We start from the raw sequence: 20078 nt of genomic DNA on the forward strand, positions 1-20078 counted from the left end.
CTAGGCAGAAAAGAAACTTGGAAAAAGACCTTTTGACAGGAGTGAGCATATTAGTAGGAATTGCAAGAATGCCAGTTTGAATGAATCAGGGAGTAAGGAACATTGGCTGAGTAAGAACTCAGAATTAGGCAAGGCCTTTAAGGCTTAAAAGTCACATTAAAGACTGTCCTACGAATGCTGTGATTCGTTGGAAGTGAGTGAAACATTTCAAGTAGATTAATTGCATATTAAATTGAGAAGAAAGTAAATAAGGTAGTCCAATGAAACTTTTGTGTCTTCAGCTAGCAGGAAATGGAATAAGAATAGAGGGGAGAATAAAGTTGATGGAAAGACCTAGAAGACAAAATCAACAGGATGCAGTGAAAGTTAGGATATGAAAAGGTAGGAGGATAACTTAGAGCTTGGGTGGTAGTATGCAATTCACTGAGAGGGGAGATACCAGGAAAACATTAGGCAATGGTGTGAATTTAGTACATTTGAGTTCCAAGAAATAGTAGTCATAATAGTCATGGTTCTGGAGTTGAGAAGAAAGTATAGGTTAAAACCTTAACTTTATAGCCTGATACAAGGGAGTTAAAAGAGAAAACATCCAAATATGGGAAGAGTTTGTAAAGGGGAATCGTGAAGAATCTAGTGCAGCATCTATGTTTGGTGGGAAGCAAACTGAATGATACTGAGAACAGTAGTGTCAAAAGTAGCTTTGGGTACAAAGAGAAACATCCCTACTTAGAACAGATAAGAAATATATGGAAGGTTGTGGGCTTATAGGTAGGTGGTAGAAATTTTAAGATGCTCATATTTGGTGACTTGTATTTGGAATAGAAATTGAGTACATTGTGATGTGAGTATGGCTTAAGTCAATCTGTAGAATTTGGGGACTCTGAGTATATCTAAGGTTAGAGCACTCAATTCTTGTGATGGCGGTCCACTTAGCAACATTTCTTGCAGGAAAGGGTGGGTGAATCAACCTGTGGGATGAGGAAAGCAATAATTATCTTCCTTATGTTACAATTTAGTGATTGTCAACCCATATACAAAATAGAATCACCCATTCCCTCCCTTTTTGAATAAGATGGCCATTAGCATTTCTTAAAAGTTGATTTAGCTCACTAGTTAAATGTTAACTCACTAGTTTCTTGATCACTGTAAAATAGGTAAGATAATGTTCTACTTTTACAAGGCAACTTCAAGGGATTGGCAGAATGGTAAGTAGAGATTAGAATGATTTTATGATGCCAATTTTTCAGTTAAACTTTTTACTGGAACTGTAAACCCTTAGGAATATATTCCTTATAAATGTTCGTTTTCACATATCTTGAACACCTACTCTATAGGGTGCTCTTAGATGCTTACATGTATATAAGACCATAGCAACTTAATGGTATTTTGTTATTTTAAAAAATGTCTCATGTAAATACTTGTACAGATTCTACCTATATAATATAACTATCTGTTAAGAATATAAGGTAGAGCCCTGCATATAAACATGGAGCACTACCCCAGTATACTATAGAAACTTGGACCCTGTATACCACTTTGTACTAGAGTATCTCATTCATCCTAAGAATTAGAAAGTGATTTGCAGAATGTGCAACCTGGAACAATAAAAAGCTAGTGTTAGCTTTTCAGAATTAATAGCATATCTTAGGTTATCTGTTATAAATACTAGTCTGTTGAAGTAATTTATATTACTACTCAGAAATTGATCTAGGAATGCTGGCAGCCATTCTACCCCAAGTGGGCGAATGAGCTCTTAGGTTTCACATCACTTACAAATATGCTATATGTATTTGCACACCAAGAGACTGCCTATCTACAAAGTTCCATAGCAGCCCATTTACATTGTTCTCAACTTACTAAATGATCTAAATACACGAATAAACACTAAAAGGAAGAGGAACATGAATGGTCTAACCTCTTTTATTACCTAAAGTTGGCTTCTATGAGTTATTTCCTCAGCTTACACACAAAGGACAGAGAACATGCCCTCTTATCAGACTTAGCCAGGACTGGTGGTTCATCAGTTAGTGGGAACAGTTAAAGCAAGGAGTCATAAATGCAAGTTGAAATTTATATTCATTTCTTACACCCTTGGTATGTTTTGTTGTATCTCTTCCCTAATATTTTTAAAATTTTTTGGGCTACTTCCAACAATTCAGTCTCCCTAAAAGCATTCTTTGGTGCTCTTATGCAATTAAGTTATATATATATATATATATATACTGTCAGTTTCCACATATATTGAATAATAGGCATTTCAAACTAAAAAATGTCAAGGCTGAATTCTTAAGTCTTTTATCTTCCCACTCCCTTAGCCCACTGCCTTCTCCTATAGCTAACATCAATACCTTCATTTCAGTGACTTAGGCTCAAAACTAAAGGTTGCTCTTGATTCCCCACATCAATGTCTTGTAGGTGTCATCAGAAAATGACACTTAATACTATTGCCAATTTTCTGTCCTTATTACCACATACAGTCAGTTCTCAGCACAGTTGTCAGACTTTTAATCTGCTTTAATCAGTTTTATTCCCTATTTCAGAGTAAAACTGAAGTCCCTGTCAGGTTCTTCCATACTCAGTTTATCCCAGCCACTGTGACTTCCTTATTTTTCAAACAGGCCAGGCTTCTCCCTCAGAGCCTTTGCATGGGACATTTCACCTACCTGCAGTGGTTGTGGATATCTGTATGACAAGTATCTCAATGAGATTTATTTTTACCTTTCTATTGAAGAAAAGATCCTACTTAACCTTCCTTTTTTCTGCTTTATTTCCAACTTAACATATATTGGCTTTCTCCATTCAAATACAAAGCTCATGAAAGTAAGGATCTCGTTTTGTTAAATTACAGTGTCTTTATCAGTGTGTGACACATAAATAGCAAATATTTCGAAGAATGGATGTCTTTTTCTACCATATTTTGTTACCTTAAACTTATTGCATATTTTAAGACCTGATAGTTTTGGAGTTTTGTTAGTTTGGTGATGTTTGGGTGCATGCTAGGCAAGCACTGTACCACTAAGCCACATCCTTAGCCACCTCATTTTTTAAGTAGTAAAAAGGATATATTTTAGCTTGGGGGGATGGGCAGGGAGCTGTGAATTGAACCCAGGGCTGGGGTACTAAGTTGCCCAGGTTGGCCTCAAATTTCTGATACTCCTGCCTCAGCTTCTGGAGTACCTGGGATTACAGGTATGTACTACCCATGCTCAGTACGCTTTTAACTGTTTAAGTGTACAATTCAGCGGTATACCAAGCTTATTCACTCTGATATATAACCATCACTGTTACCCATTCCCAGAAGTTTTTCATCATCCCAAACAGAAACTTTGTACCCATTAAGCAGTAATTTCCCATTTCTACTCTAGCCCCAGCCCTTGACAACCTTGATTATACTTCTGCCTCAGGCTACTTATTCTAGGTGCCTCATACAAATGGAACCTATTTGTATAGTAATTGTCTTTTAGTGTCAGGCTTATTTTGGTTTGCATAAAGTTTTCATAGTTCCTTTTGTAGCATGTAAATATAGAATTAATTCCTTTTTATAGTTGGATAATATCGTATGCACCACTTTTGCTTATCTATCAATCAATAAGCATTTGCGTCTATTCCATCTTTTGGCTGTTTTGAATAATGTTGGTGTCAACATGGATGTATAAACTACCTTTTAAAGTCCATTCTTGATGCTTCTGGGCATATACTTAGGAGTGGAATTGCTGGATCATAATGGTATTTCTGTATTTTAACTTTCTGAAGGAATCAAAACTTTTAAATAGCAGCTGTACATTTTACATTCTGATAAGAAGTCACATTTTCCTTTTTTTCTGATAATAATCATCTTTAATGGGTGTGAAGTTGTATCTCATTGTCAATAGTAGTTTTCAGTGACTCATCTTTATTGAGTGTTTCCAAAGTATTTAACTTAGTTCTCATGGAGTCAGTTCTCTTTGCATTCATGTTCTCTTGGTTTATATGTTATATACCTTGGTTTATGAGATCACAGGAAGTAATACTATACAGATGCAGCTTACTCTAAACATAGCTTAATTAGTGGGATTATGTTGGATTCTGATGCTGCACAAATGTTTTATAGAGAGAACATAGGTAGCTTGTGGGGGACTTGGGCTTTTAAATAGTGACTTTTCTTATTAAATGGTCTAAAAACTTGATACTAAAAGTTTGGTCTACAAACCAGCAACATAGGTATCAGCTGACCTTGGAACTGGATTCAGAATCTGCATTTGAACAAGACCAGGTGATTTGTATGCCCATTAAAGATTGACAAGTTGCGTTTTTTAGACTAATGTCTAAAACCTGGTATTTTGACTTATAGCATAATTTAACTAGTTTTTGAGTATTCAGGTTATTTCACTACATTTTTAACCAGGATAAAGGATTCTACAATTAATATCATTGTAGGAAATATTAGGGCAGATCTTTTTTCTGGAATTAATTTTTTTGACTGCTTCACTCAAAATGTGAACACTTTGAAGGTTTTGGGTTTTTTTGTTTTGTTTTGTTTTTTGTGGTGCTGGGGATTGAACCCAGCGCCTTGTGCATGCAAGGCAAGTACTCTACCAACTGAGCTATATCACTAGCCCTACTTGAGGTTTTTGACACTTTTAATTGCCTGAGTTACCTTTACTACAGCTGTAGGTAAAAATGCCTGTTTCTCTGCATTTCTTAAGTAGACTGCTTTTTAAAATGTCAATTTGGGATATTAAAACTGGTATATTAATTTTACATATTTTGTGATTTTTATAGTGGCTTGTTTATGCTGCTGGGGATTGAACCCAGGGCCTTGCGCATGGTAGGTAACCACTCTACCAGGTTTTTAAATATTAGTACTATGCTGCCATCTAGTAGTAAGTTGGTATAAAAGTGAAAGTAAGTCTTGGTTTGATATTTCCATTTTATGATAGGAAACAGTTCAGTGAATGTATTCAGGACCTAAGTTATACAACCAATAAAGGGTAACCCAAGAACTGAAAGATCTAAAAGATTGTTTTCTAATCAAGAATCCCCATTATGCAAAAGAAATAGTCAAATTCTGATGAGTATAATATATATGCTGACTTGTGATGGAATCAGCTGATCACAATCCATTTTTTCTCTTTTTTTTTTTTTTTTCGTAAGGGGGATCAAACCCAGGGGTGCTTAACCACTGAGCCACATCCCCAGCCCTTTTTTCTATTTTATTATTATAATAATTTTTTTTTTTTTTTTTTGCAGTGCTGGGGATTGAACCCAAGCACTCTACCAACTGAGCTACATCCCCAGCCCACAATCCATTTTTATATCCATCCTTATATTGAAAGTATTTCTAAATTTGTTTGAATGCACACAATAAGAGTCATTTAAAAAGAAAGTATTCTGTACTTAAAATACATAATTCATTCTTTAGGGAACACATTTAACATTTTTTAAAAGGAGTTTCTAGTGTCCTAACTTGCTGAATTGTATTCTTACAGTAGGTACCACAGACTGGAATTAGTTTTACACAGCTATATGATGCTGATTTTTGTTTTTAACCCTAGGTGAAAAACATATCTTTTTTAGTGTTTGGGTGCCCATTCTTTGCACGTGGGATTCAGAAAAGGGATACAAAGTCAAGTGGTGTACTTTCTATCCTCTGTACATCCAGTACATAAAATGGTTTCCACCCAATCAGTACCAATTATTGCATCAAGCAAAATACCTTGAGCACATAAACAGTTGACTGTCTGGAAGAAAGGAATTAGACTAATAAGATTTGGTTTCAGACCAATATCCTTAATGAACATCGACGCAAAAATTCTCAACAAAATTTTAGCAAATCGCATACAAAAACATATTAAAAAGATAGTGCACCATGATCAAGTGGGTTTCATCCCAGGGATGCAAGGTTGGTTCAACATCAGGAAATCAATAAACGTAATTCACCATATTAATAGACTTAAAGTCAAGAATCACATGATTATTTCAATAGATGCAGAAAAAGCATTTGATAAAATACAGCACCCCTTCATGCTCAAAACACTAGAAAAAATAGGGATAGTTGGAACATTCCTTAACACTGTAAAGGCCATTTATGCTAAGCCCATGGCTAATATCATTCTAAATGGTGAAAAACTGAAAGCATTCCCCCTAAAAACTGGAACAAGGCAGGGATGCCCTCTTTCACCACTTCTATTCAACATTGTTCTTGAGACTCTGGCCAGAGCAATTAGACAAACCAAAGAAATTAAAGGGATACGAATTGGAAAAGAGGAACTCAAACTATCCCTGTTCGCTGATGACATGATTATATATTTAGAGGAACCTGGAAATTCCACCAGAAAACTCTTAGAACTCATAAGTGATTTCAGTAAAGTAGCAGGTTACAAGATCAATGCCCATAAATCCAACGCATTTTTATACATAAGTGATGAATCTTCAGAAAGAGAAATTAGGAAAACTACCCCATTCACAATAGCCTCGAAAAAAATAAAATACTTGGGAATCAATCTCACAAAAGAGGTGAAAGACCTCTACAATGAGAACTATACAACACTAAAGAAAGAAATTAAAGAACACCTTAGAAGATGGAAAGATCTTCCATGTTCTTGGATAGGAAGAATTAATATTGTCAAAATGGCCATACTACCTAAAGTGCTATACAAATTCAATGCAATTCCAATTAAAATCCCAATGACGTACCTTACAGAAATAGAGCAAGCAATGATGAAATTCATCTGGAAGAATAAGAAACCCAGAATAGCTAAAGCAATCCTTAGCAGGAAGAGTGAAACAGGGGGTATTGCAATACCAGATCTTCAACTCTACTACAAAGCAATAGTAACAAAAACGGCATGGTATTGGTACCAAAATAGAAAGGTAGATCAATGGTACAGAATAGAGGACACGGACACAAACCCAAATAAATACAATTTTCTCATAGTAGACAAAGGGTCCAAAAATATGCAATGGAGAAAAGATAGCCTCTTCAACAAATGGTGCTGGGAGAATTGGAAATCCATATGCAACAGAATGAAACTAAACCCATATCTCTCACCATGCATGAAACTAAACTCAAAATGGATTAAGGACCTCGGAATCAGACCAGAGACCCTGCAGATTATAGAAGAAAAAGTAGGTCCAAATCTTCACCTTGTTGGTCTAGGACCAGACTTCCTTAACAGGACTCCCATAGCACAAGAAATAAAAGCTAGAATCAACCACTGGGATAAATTCAAACTAAAAAGCTTTCTCTCAGCAAAGGAAACTATCAGCAATGCGAAGAAAGAGCCTACAGAGTGGGAGAATATCTTTGCCATCATACTTCAGATAGAGCACTAATCTCCAGAATCTATAAAGAACTCAAAAAACTCCAAGAATTCAAATAGTCCAGTCAACAAATGGGCTAAGGAAATGAATAGACACTTCACAGAAGATCTACAAGCAATCAACAAACATATGGAAAAATGTTCAACATCTCTAGTAATAAGAGAAATGCAAATCAAAACCACCCTAAGATTCCATCTCACCCCAATTAGAATGGCGATTATCAAGAATACGAGCAACAACAGGTGTTGGCGAGGATGTGGGGAGAAAGGTACACTCATACACTGCTGGTGGGGCTGCAAATTAGTGCAGCCACTATGGAAAGCAGTGTGGAGATTCCTTAGAAAACTTGGAATGGAACCACCATTTGACCCAGCTATCCCACTCCTTGGCCTATACCCAAAGGACTTAAAATCTGCATACTACAGAAATACAGCCACATCAATGTTCATAGCTGCTCAGTTCACAATAGCCAGTCTGTGGAACCAACCTAGATGCCCTTCAATTGATGAGTGGATAAAGAAACTGTGGTATATATATACAATGGAATATTACTCAGCCATAAAGAATGATAAAATTATGACATTTGCAGGCAAATGGATGAAATTGGAGAATATCATGCTAAGTGAGATAGGCCGATCTCAAAAAGCCAAAGGACGAATGATATCGCTGATAAGTGGAGGATGACACATAATGGGGGGGAGGGAAGGGTTAGAGTTAGGGTTAGGGAGGGGGGGCAAGTATGGAGGAAGGAACTACTGTATAGAGGGTAAAGACGGGTGGGAGGGGTGGGGGGAAGGGAAAAATAACAGAATGAATCAAACAACATTGCTCTATGTAAATTTATGATTACACAAATGGTATGCCTTTACGCCATGTACAGAGAAACAACATGTATCCCATTTGTTTACAATAAAATAAATAAATAAATAAATAAAAAAGAAAAAAATGCTATTATAAAATTCTTAGAAGAAAAATTAAGGGTAAACATTCATAATTTTGAAATTGGCAATGGATTCTTAAATATGACACCAAAACTGATAACTTTCTAATTATTTTACTAGTATTATCTATTGTTATGAGGTTAATAATAAAGATTAAACTTAAAAGTATCTTACCTATAGCCATTATATTGTGAACATTAAAAAAACTACTGGGAAAATATTCTTCCAACATTCAAGAGCTACTATTTGATTCAACAAATATGTTGCTCACATCACTAATGAAGATTAAAGTTTTGATAAGTCAAAAAAAAAAAAAAAGATTTGGTCACTTTCCCATGTGCTATTTCATATAAGCATCAAAACAATCCTATTGGAACTCCTTATTTTACAGATGAGGAAACAAGGAAGTTACAGTAGTAAAGCAGTGATCCACCTTATCTTGGAGTTGGAAGAGCCATCCTAGAGAATGTGACAGCAGGATCGATTCTTAGTAGTCATTGTGTGCAGATGATGTGTGAAGATACGATGTGAAAGAATCTATGGGTAAATTAGAATGAAAATTTGAGCAAAATCAATTTAGAAGACTGATACAGTAGCTTCAGGAGGCTGAGCCAGGAGGACTGTAGGTTCAAAGCCAGCCTCAGCAACTTGGGCCATAAGCAACTTGGTGTGACACCCTGTTTCAAAACAAAAAGGTCTGGGAGTGTAGCTCAATGGTTTAGCACCTCTGGGTTCAATCCCTGGTACCAAAAAAAAAGCCTCATTGTAGAAAATCTTGAACTTGAATCAAAGATATTAAGATAGATCCAAATCAATAGATATAACTATGTTCATTGACAGGAAGAGTTAGCATTTTATGTTCCAAGTTGACCCATAGCATCAGTGCAAATGGAATGAAAATCCTAAGAGACGTGTTTTTTGATGTGGCAGTCTGGTTCTGAATCTTTTATGAAATCCAGAGGCAAATGATAACCAAGGAGAAGGTGGTGGGGGAAAACTTTCCAAATAGATACCAATGACCTGCATGAGTAAGGTAGTACAGATTTTGTGCATGAATAGACAAAGGAACCACATGTAGAGAATAGAAGCTGCATATGTATGAAAACTAGATTTATGATAGAATGGGAATTGCCATGATTTGCACTGGGATGGCAAAATTTAAAATAGTATCTTAATGCTATACATTGATATCAATTCTAGATTGGTTAAATATGGGCTTAATATGAGAGGCAAAGAAAGTATAGGAAATAATTTATGGCCTTGGTTGGAGAAGCATATCTTAAGACATAAAAATAATAAAGATAAGTTTGAATATGTTAAGAACTAATGATCATTGAAAGTGAAAAGAGAAGTCCCAAACTGAGAAGATACCTGAAATGCATATAACCAACAAAGGACTACTATCAAGAATAAATAAATCACAAATATGGAAGAAAAAGAAAGCTGGCATAAAAGTGAGCAATTGATATGAACTGCCATTTCACAGAAGAAACACAGTCCATAAATAAATGAAATAATTCAACTCCATTAGTGATCTGGAAAAGCATATGAAAGTCACTGGTGCCATTTTACATTTGCAAGATTGGCCAAAAAATCTTTTAACTTGTTCCAAATATTGGCTAGGATATGGTACGTTAGGAAGTGGGAGGGAGGGAGTGCAAGTTTGTACAACCACTTTGGAAAACAGGTTAGTATTTTTTTATAAAGTAAGCATGCATGTATTTCCTAGAAAAACTCTTCCATCTTTTCACCAGGACACATTTTCAAGAATACATATAGCATGGTTATTACTTCTAATAGCAAAAAAGGAAAAATAGCTTGAATGTGTGCCCATAGCAAGGTGTCAGTACATGCCTATAATCTCAGTAACTCAGCAAGGCCTCAACAATTTAGACCTTGTCTTGAAATAAAAAGGACTGGGGTTGTAGGTTGGTGGTAAGGCCCCTAGGTCAATCCCCAGTACCCCACCACCACCACCACCACAAAATACATATATGCCAGTAGACCAGATTAGTAGGACATTCATAAATGAAATACTATGTAGCCTGAAAACAATTCTAGCTACATAAATGAATTTTTAAATTATGTTGACTGGAAGAAAACAAATCACTGAAGAATTCATACAGTATTCCACCTTCGTAAAGTTCCCCAACAAGCAAAATTGTGACTTGCGCATTAAAGGTTCCTGTTTTAGGGAAATAATAGAAAATCAATACAAGGAAATTATTAATACAATTCAGCATTTTTCTGGAAGCAAAGGAATACAATTGAGATTCCAGAGGAGACTCCTTATGTGAATGTAGCTGTTGATCACAATGTTGATGCTCATGTTTTTACCCTGGGCTGTAAATGTACATTTTAGTGCACATATATGATGTATTTTACAATAGATAAAAATAGTACATACTGTTTTATAAGTCTGGATTCTAAACCATTTAAGCTACTATCATACCTAGAAAAATGATCATTAAAAATATTTCAGCTGGGTTTGGGTACCAAGGTACTTGCCTGTAATCTCAGCTACTTGGGAGACTGAGGCAGGAAGATCACAGATTCAAGACAAGCTTGAGCAACTGAGCAAGAACTTTTCTCAAAAAATTTTTTAAAGTTTTAAATTTGTCTCAGTGGTAGAGTGCTTTGCTTGGCATACACAAGATCCTGGGTTTGAACCCTAGTGAAAGTTTTTTTTTTTTTTTTTTAATTAAGTATATTTAGATATTTCTCCAAGAACATGACTTGGTACTTTAAATTTTTCTTCTATTTATATCTGAAATTTTGTTTTAGGATGAAGTGGGAGATAACAGTCTCCTGCTCCATCAGAGAATTGCAACATGAAAGACATGTATAACTTGACAAACATTTTTAAAACTCTATTCCTTTCATAAATATAAGGAAATTATTTGAAGTGAGCTTATGACACTGCTTTCTCTCAGGATAGCCTTAAAGTTAGCACTGGGTAGAGGAAGTTCCTGGTCACCATTGTCCCAGGTACTGGACTGAGAGTTGGGAAGAGTGCAATAACCAATGATGGTATTTGTAGGTCAGTAGCAAGGTAAACAATCTGAAACATTTGGTCATGTGATGTTACACAAAGTGCTTGTATTCATTGTCTTAGATGGGATAACAAATCAGTACAAGTTAATATAACTGAGAAGACTTAATAACCATTATCTTCCTTAATAATCATTATCTTTGAAGCAAACTGCTCTGGAATTTTATCCATTTTGGACCAGTATCCAAGCTTAATGACTTTGTACCCCACACTAACCATCTGTGCAAAATCATTTCTGCCCTTATGGTGGTGTGGTGCAACCTTTTTTGTAATACTATTTTGAGTGCAACAATTCTCAAATTTTGCAATCTTCAGTTGGAGTTCGCTTCCTGAAGAAATTGTCCAAGATGAAGGTCACCAGAACCAGAGTCCTCTTGGGACAGAAGTGTCCTAGTACAGTGTTGAAAGCAACTTCCATTAGTTGATAGGCCAACATGGGCTGATGAAACTAGGATTTGGTTGGCAGTGAATAGTGTCTTGGAATCCTTCAAAACCTTAATTAACAGTCAGTGTGTGTTCATCCAGAACTACTGATTTACCTGTTGGATGCCTGGCACTGCTCTAGGACTAAACTAAATAAATTTTCATCTCAAGATTAGTGAGAAAATGAGAAGTTTTTCATGAAGCTGTGGATACATTTCAGTGAGTTTGGTGGGTTCCCAGTCTACTATGATTGAGATTTTAGATATTACAGAGATAAATATGTTGAAGATGTAGTTCAAGAATGTCACTTTTGAGCTTATATATGTAGTTTTCAGGGTTGCCCCTCCCCCCACCCCCACCCCACAAAAGGTAGTGCTGCAGTATTGGGGATGTCCTGAAAAAGCATATGGTGTCAAATATGGGGTCTGAATTGGAATAGTTCAGTTTAGCATCTCTCTTGAGGTAGAATGCATTCATTCAGTTAAATATGTTGACCCCAGACTTAGATGCTAAAAATATAACAGTGAGTATAATAGATAGCATTTCTTCTCTCTTGGAGCTCATTTTTAGTGAGGAAAGACAGTGATAGACTATATCAGTTTTTGTTAAAAGCAAAGTATTATAAAAAGTTTTCAAGTATAGGTTTGTCAGAAATGGTTCTTAAAAGGTGTGACATAAAAGATAGCCATGTGGCTTTTAGGGAAAACACTCTTGTAGAAGGAATGGTAAATCCAAAAGTGCAAATGAGACTTCAGAAGACTGACAGAATGAGAAAGGAGAATGGCTGGAAATATGTTCAGGAAGATATTTAGGGACATGACCAAATATAGGAATGGTAAGGATTTTAGCTTTACTGATGGTATGAAAGAAAACTTGAAAGGGTATGTGCAAACAAGTTATATGGTCTAACATTTTATTACTGGTTGCTATTTGAAAAATAAGCTTTTAGGGGACAGTGGTGGAAATGGTCATATCAGTTGGAATGATTTTACATTAATATAGGTGAAACATTATAGTGGCTTAAATTAGGGTAACTACAGTGAAGAGACAGCACAGTTAAGATTGTGTCTGTGTGTGTGTGTGTGTGTTGTCAGTACTGAGGAGCGAACCCAAGAATGCACTGTTAGTGAACTGCATCCCCAGCCCCTTTTATTATTTATTTATTTATTTACTTTTTGGAGACAGGGTCTTTCTAAGTTGCCAAGGTTGACCAACTTTCAGTCCTCCTGCCTCAGCCTCCCAGGTTGCTGGGATTACAGGTGTGCACCACTGTATATGACAGTATATTCTAAAGATAAAGCCAACTTCCTTTGTTGCTAAGCAGCTAAATGTAAAAGAAAGAAATCAAGAATATTTCCAGGGCGTCTGACCAAAAATGGAACTGCCTTAACTGTGTTCAAGAAGACTGGGGAATGGGGTGGGATCTTTTTTGAAGGGGTAGGAATAAAAATTTTCACGTGAATATATTGAGTTTGAGAAAACTATTAGCCCATCAAATGGAAATATCTGGATTCAGGGTCAAGGACAGCACTGGAGACAAAATTGTGGGAAGTATGGGTATATATACAGTGTTTAAAACAGTGGGACTAGATGAAATCACTGAGAAAATGGTGATGGACAAAAAGACCAGAAGGCTGAAACATTGGATGATTCCTATTTAAAATAGGGAAACTAAACTGAGAATGATTCAGTAAAGACTGAAAGGAGGTAACCTGTGAGATAAGAGCTGAAAAAAAAAAAAAAAAAATGAAAGAAGGAAGGAAAGATGGGATGGAAGAGAGGGAAGGAGGAAGGCAGTGTTGCAGAAGCCAGGTTTTACAACAGGGAGCGATAAAATGTCACCTAATACTGAGATTGACTAAGATGAAGGTTTGACTTGACAATTTTAGTTCACTAGTGGCCGAGTAGCATTAGTGGTGTGGTGAGGACAAAAGGATCACTCAAGTGAATTCAGGAAGGAATGAGAGGGGAGGAAGTAGAAATAGTCTTTTGAAAACCGTTGTAGGACATCAGTAAGATGATAGAACATAGGCCCTCCCCAACACAGAAATGAACAGAGATACACAGACCAGATGTCTTTGTGAAAAATTTAAAACCTAGTTATAGGTGAGGCTGAAATCAACCTCAATGAGGCTGGGGTAGGAAGATTAAGGGCAGTGTCTCTTGCCAGAGCCTCCCAACACAACCCCTCTCCCTGCACAAATGGCACAATTAGAAAAACTCCAACATGTCTTTTCCTTGGGGGAAAGAAAGGTATAGAAAATGTCCAATATTCTTCTGCCAGAGGGACTGGTTCTGTTGTTCCTGAATCCAATAACTGATATGAACAGGATGGGTGAGGTTGGGGTCTCTGAGAACAAAGGAAATTTGAAGTACCTCAGAGTTTGTAGTACACACACACTAGGTGGAGATCAATCATGATTACCTTAGCACCAGAGAGGTCACCTTATCACAGACACCAGGAACTCCTGAGTTGACCAGCAAACATCTTCAATTAGTTGATATACCTAAGTCAAGAGAGAATGCATTTCCAGAAAAGGCCTGAGACACCTCCAGGGTCTCAAGCCAGACTGGGTTAAGAAAGTCTTCACTGTATAAGACCAGATCACAAAATCTGGGAGAGATTGTTCAATGCTGAAATCCCAGCAAAAATTAACAAGACAAAAAGGAACAGAAACATGGCACATGTAAAGAAACAAATTCCATTTCCTGAAAGAAATGGAAAATATGTGTTGCAAAGAATTCAAAAGTAGATCATAAGGATGTTTAATGAATTAAAAGCACAGACGATATCAGGAAAATGATAATGAACAAACAATATCAATAAAGAGGAACTATAAAGAAGAACCAAACAAATTCTGGAATTAAAGACTATAGTACCTGAATTGAAAAATTCACTTTTGCTTTGGGCCTCTCTTGAGGGTATTGAATGGTAATGGCAAGGAATGCCTGTTGAAGGAAACTTTACATCATTAGCCAGGAAGCAGAGAGGACCAACTGGGATCCTGTAGTCTTCTTTAGGGACACAATCCCAATGACCTAACGACCTCCCACAAGGCCCCAACTCTCAAGAGATCCCAACCACCTCTCAATAGCACCACACTTGATACCGTGGACTTTGTCAGAACCATAGCAAGGTAGAAGAAAGAATCAGTGAGAACTCAAAAAACAGGACTTTGAAACTACCGAGGCAGAGGAGAAAAAAAGATAAAAAAATGAGATCCTAAGGAACTTATGGGATGCCATCAAGCAAAATATACACATTATGAGAGTTTGAGAAGGGAAAGAAAAACTTCTTGAAGAAATAGTGGCTGAAAACTTCTCAAATCTGAGAGAAATAGATACACAAATGAAAAGTTCAAATAATGCTACAACTAGGATAAATCTAAGGAGACCACAGCAAGACACATCATCATCAAACTGTCAAAAGCCACAAAGAGAACATCTTGACAGTAGCAAGAGAAAGGCAATTCATGTACAAGAATGCTTTCTATTGGATTATCAGATTTTTCTGTAGAAACCTTGCAGACTAGAAGGGAGTGATACAATATAGTCAAAGAACTGGAAGAAAAAACTGCCAACCAAGCACACTATCCAATGAAACTCATCTTCAAAAATGAACAAAAAATGAAGACTTTCTCAGGTGCACAAAAAACTGAGACGTCATTACCATGCGACATGCCCACAAGGAGTACTGAAAGGAGTCCTTTAAGTTGAAGAGAGAAGATGACAAACAGCAGCATATGAAAGGACATAACCATACAGAAATGTAAAGGCCCCTATAAAGGTAAATATACAATTAACACTTTACAGGTTCCACATGCATGAATTCAACCAGTCATGAATCAAAATATTTGGAAAAAAAAAAAAAACATTGAACATGTACAGACTTTAATTCTTGTCATTATTCCCTGAACAACACAGTATAATAATTGTTTACATAGCATTTACATTGTACTAGGCATTATAAATGAGAAGATTTAAAGTACCTAGGAGGATATGAATAAGTTATATGCAAATACTGAGCCATTTTATTTAAGGGATTTGCGCATTAATGGATTTTGGTATCTGTATGGGGTCTGGACATTCACCCCCAGATACACGGAATTACTATATAGACATCTATAATCTTAGTGTAGTTATGTAATTTTTAAATTCAGCATAAAATTTTATAAACAAGCGAATAAAAAGTAATTATAAATCTATGTTAATGGGAATTCATTCTAAAAAGAGATCATTAGTGTCATCAGTAAAGTGGAGAGAGGACATGTTAACATTTTATACACAAATGAAGTTGGTATCATTTTTAAAATGGATGGTTATATCTTTAAGATGCTTTATGGAATCACAATGGTAACTACAAAGAAAAGATCTTCAGAATATATACAGAGGATAATGAGAAGGATATCAAAATGTATCACCACAAAAATCAACAAAAAAGAAAACAGCAAGAGAAGAAAGGGCAGGGGAAGGCTATAAGGTATTCAGGAAACAAGTAAATGGCAATGGTAAGTAACTACTTTAAATGTAGTTTAAAGTGAATTAAAAGTCATAGATTGGCCGACTGGACTAAAAAAACAAGATCCAACTCCAGTCAGGCATTGCTTACCAGTGGGGATATGTTCTGAAAAAATCATTAACATAAAGTGTACTTACACAAACTAAGATGGCTATAATGTCACTAGGAAATATAGAATCACTGTGTATATGCAGCCTTCAATCTAAACATCATTATGCTGTCCACAAGACTCACCTGTTGTATGAATGCACACAACTAAAAGTGAAGGATGCAAAAGATACTCCATATAAATGGAAACCTTAAGACAACAGGAGTGGTCATGCTTAATATTGAACAAAATAAGATGTAAGACAAGTTGTCACAAGTCAAATGATATATAGTGTAAAAGGGTGTATTCATTAGGATCATATACCAAATATGTTTATATATACCTAACATTAAAACTCCCAAATATATAAGGCAAAAGGGAAAAGCTGGGTGTGGTGGCGCACACCTGTAATTCCAGCAACTCAGGTAGAGGCAGGAGGATCACGAGTTCAAAGCCAACCTCAGCAACTTATGGAGGCCCTGAGCAACTTAGCAAGACTGTCTCAAAGTAAAACAAAAAGGGCTGGGGATGTGGCTCAGTGGTTAAGTGCTACTGGGTTCAATCCCTGGTACCAAACAACAACAACAACAACAACAAAAAACTGAAGGGAAAAATTGAAAACTTGTAATAGTAGTGACAGACATCAATACTCCTCTTTCTATAAGGATAGACCAACCAGACAAAAGATCAATGAGGAAATAGAACTTGAACAACAAAATAGTTGGCCTTACAGGCCAATATAAGAATGCTCCGGACAACAGCAGCAGAACATGCATTCTTCTCAAGGGTACATGAAGCATTCTCCAAGATAGCCCAAATTTAAAGCCAAAAAAGAAGACTTAACAAATTTAAGAAGATTGAAATCATACAAAACTTTTACACCACAATGGAATAAAACTAGAAATCAATAACAGAAGGAAAACAAGAAATTCCATGAATAGGTGGAAATTAAACAGTACACTCTTACACAACCAGTGAGTCAAAGAAGAAATCACAGGAGAATTTAGAAAATATCTGGAAACAAATATATAACATACCAATTATAGAAGGCAGTGTAAGTAATACTAAGGATTGTTTACAGTGGCAAATGCTTAGATTAAAAAAGAAGAGAGATTTGATATTCTGATACCACCTGCTTCACTTTTCCTACTCAGGATTGTTTTGGCTATTCGAGGTCTCTTATTCTTCCAGATGAAGTTACAGGATTGCTTTCTCTATTTCTATATCATTGGAATTTTAATTGGAATTGCATTGAATCTGTATAGCGCCTTTGATAGAATGGCCATTTTGACAATATTAATTCTGCCTATCCAAGAACATGGGATATCTTTCCATCTCCCAAGGTTTTCTTCAATTTCTTTCTTTAGTGTTCTATAGTTTTCATTGTAGAGGTCTTTCACCTCTTTTGTTAGATTGATTGAGACCTTAAACTATACTACAATATAGTAATAGTAACAAAAATGGCATGGTATTGGCACCAAAATAGACAGTAGACCAATGGTACAGAGTAGAAGACACAGAGACAAACCCCATAAAAAGTCACCTCATACTAGACAAAGGAGCCAAAACATACAATGGAGAAAAGATAGCCTGTTCAACAAATGGTGCTGACAAAACTGGAAATCCATATGCAGTAAGATGAAATTAAACCTCTATCTCTCACCCTGCACCAAATAGAAGACAGTAGGTCCGACTCTTCATCATGTTGGCTTCCGATCAGACTTCCTTAACAAGACTTCCAAAGCACAAAAAATTAAAGCAAGAATGAATAAATGGGATGGACTCAAACTAAAAAACTTTTTCTCAGCAAAGGATGCAGTCAATAATATGAAAAGAGAGCCTACAGAATGGCAGAAAATCTTTTCCACACGCATTTCAGACAGAGCACTTTTCTCCAAAATTTATAAAGAACTAACAAAACTTTATGCCAAAAATACAAAGAACCCAATCAATAAATGGGCTGAGGAACTAGACACTTTACAGAAGACACACAGGTGATCAATAAATATATGAAAAGGTGTTCAACATCTCTAGTAATTAGAGAAATGCAAATTAAAACAATGCTAATATTTCATCTTACTCCAATTAGAATGGCTATTATCAAGAACACAACAATAGATGTTGGTGTGGATGTGGGGAAAAAGTCACTTTTCCATTGCTTTTGGAGTTGCAAATTGGTGCAGTCACTCTGGAAAGTAGTGTGGAGAATCCTCAGAAAACTTGGAATGAACCCACCTTTTGACCCAGTTATCCCACTCCTTGGTTTATACCCAAATGATTTAAAATCGGCATACTACAGTAACATAGCCACATCAATGTTTATAGCAGCTCAGTTCACAATAACTAGATTGTGGAACCAACCCAGATGCCCTTCAACAGATGAATGGATAAAGAAATTGTAGTATATAAACACAATGGAGAGACCGCCCAGTGAGAGCCTCTCAACGCAGAGCCAGCCAACAAGTCCCCAAGCCAGTGGAGATATTCGACACGCAAGCAGCTTCTGGGACCAGGGCTGGGCAGCCAGAGACCTCTCCAGGCAGCATTGTCCCCCTGCAGCTGCAGGCTTTTTCCACAGGGCGATCCAAGATGGCGGACTAGAGGGTGACTGCATCTCCAGTTGCCCCAGAACCCAGGATTCAAGAAGGGGAGGCATTGAGAGTCTCGGACTAAAAGAGAACCACGGGGTGAGTCTCCCCCACCCAGCGAAGCTCAGCTGGGCGGCAGGCCCGGATTTGAGTGGCTTATTACAGTGGGACAGGGCAGATAGTGTCTCCCCCAGGCAGCTCGGTGCAGTCTGGTGGTGGGCTCCACCCACAGGGACAGATCCTCCAGCCTCTCGGAACAGGCCTCCCAGTGAGAGCCCTTCTGCACAGAAGCAGCGCAGCCAGCTCAGGCCCACCCTGCTGCCAGCTCCGGCCTGCCCGCAGGTTGCTTCAGAGACCAGCACAGGGCGCCAGGGACTCCCCCAAGCAGCCCAGCCCCCTCCGGTGGGAAGCGCCTCTCTAGGCTAGCTTCCCAGGGCAGACCACCCAGTGAGAGCCTCTCAACGCAGAGCCAGCCACAAGTCCCCAAGCCAGTGGAGACCTCCAACCTACAACCAGCCTCTGGAACCAGGGCTGTGCAACAAGAGACCTCTCCAGGTCTCTCTCCCTGGAACCAGTAGCGGGCTAGGGGCAGCGTTCTTCGGAAGCACTGCATTATTAAATTAATCCAAGACTTCTGGCTACTGAAGGCTGGTAGGTGATACACTGGAAATCTACAGGGTCACTATAAGCCAATAGAGGAAATCTACAATATCACAGAGTCCCATTGACATCTGACCAATATGAGAAAACAAGGGAAGAAAATGTCTGAAACAAACCTAGATACTATATCAATAAAACTCAATGACAGCACAGCAGAAGATATGTCCGAAAGGGAGTTCAGAATGTACATAATTAAAACAATCAGGGAAGCAAACAAGGAGATGAAAGAATAAATGCAGGCATTAAATGAATGCACTAATCAACAGTTAAAAGAGCAAATAACGGAAGCAAAAGAGCATTTCAATAAAGAGTTAGAGATACTGAAAAAAAAAAACAAACGGAAATCCTTGAAATGAAGGAAACAATAAACCAAGTTAAAAATGCCATAGAAAGCATAAACAATAGGATAGAACACCTGGAAGACAGAACCTCAGATATTGAAGACAAAATATTTAATCTTGAAAACAAGGTTGACCAAACAGAGAAGATGGTAAGAAATCATGAA

This window comes from Sciurus vulgaris (genome assembly GCF_902686455.1).
Source record: "Sciurus vulgaris genome assembly, chromosome: 5".
NCBI lineage: Eukaryota > Metazoa > Chordata > Mammalia > Rodentia > Sciuridae > Sciurus > Sciurus vulgaris.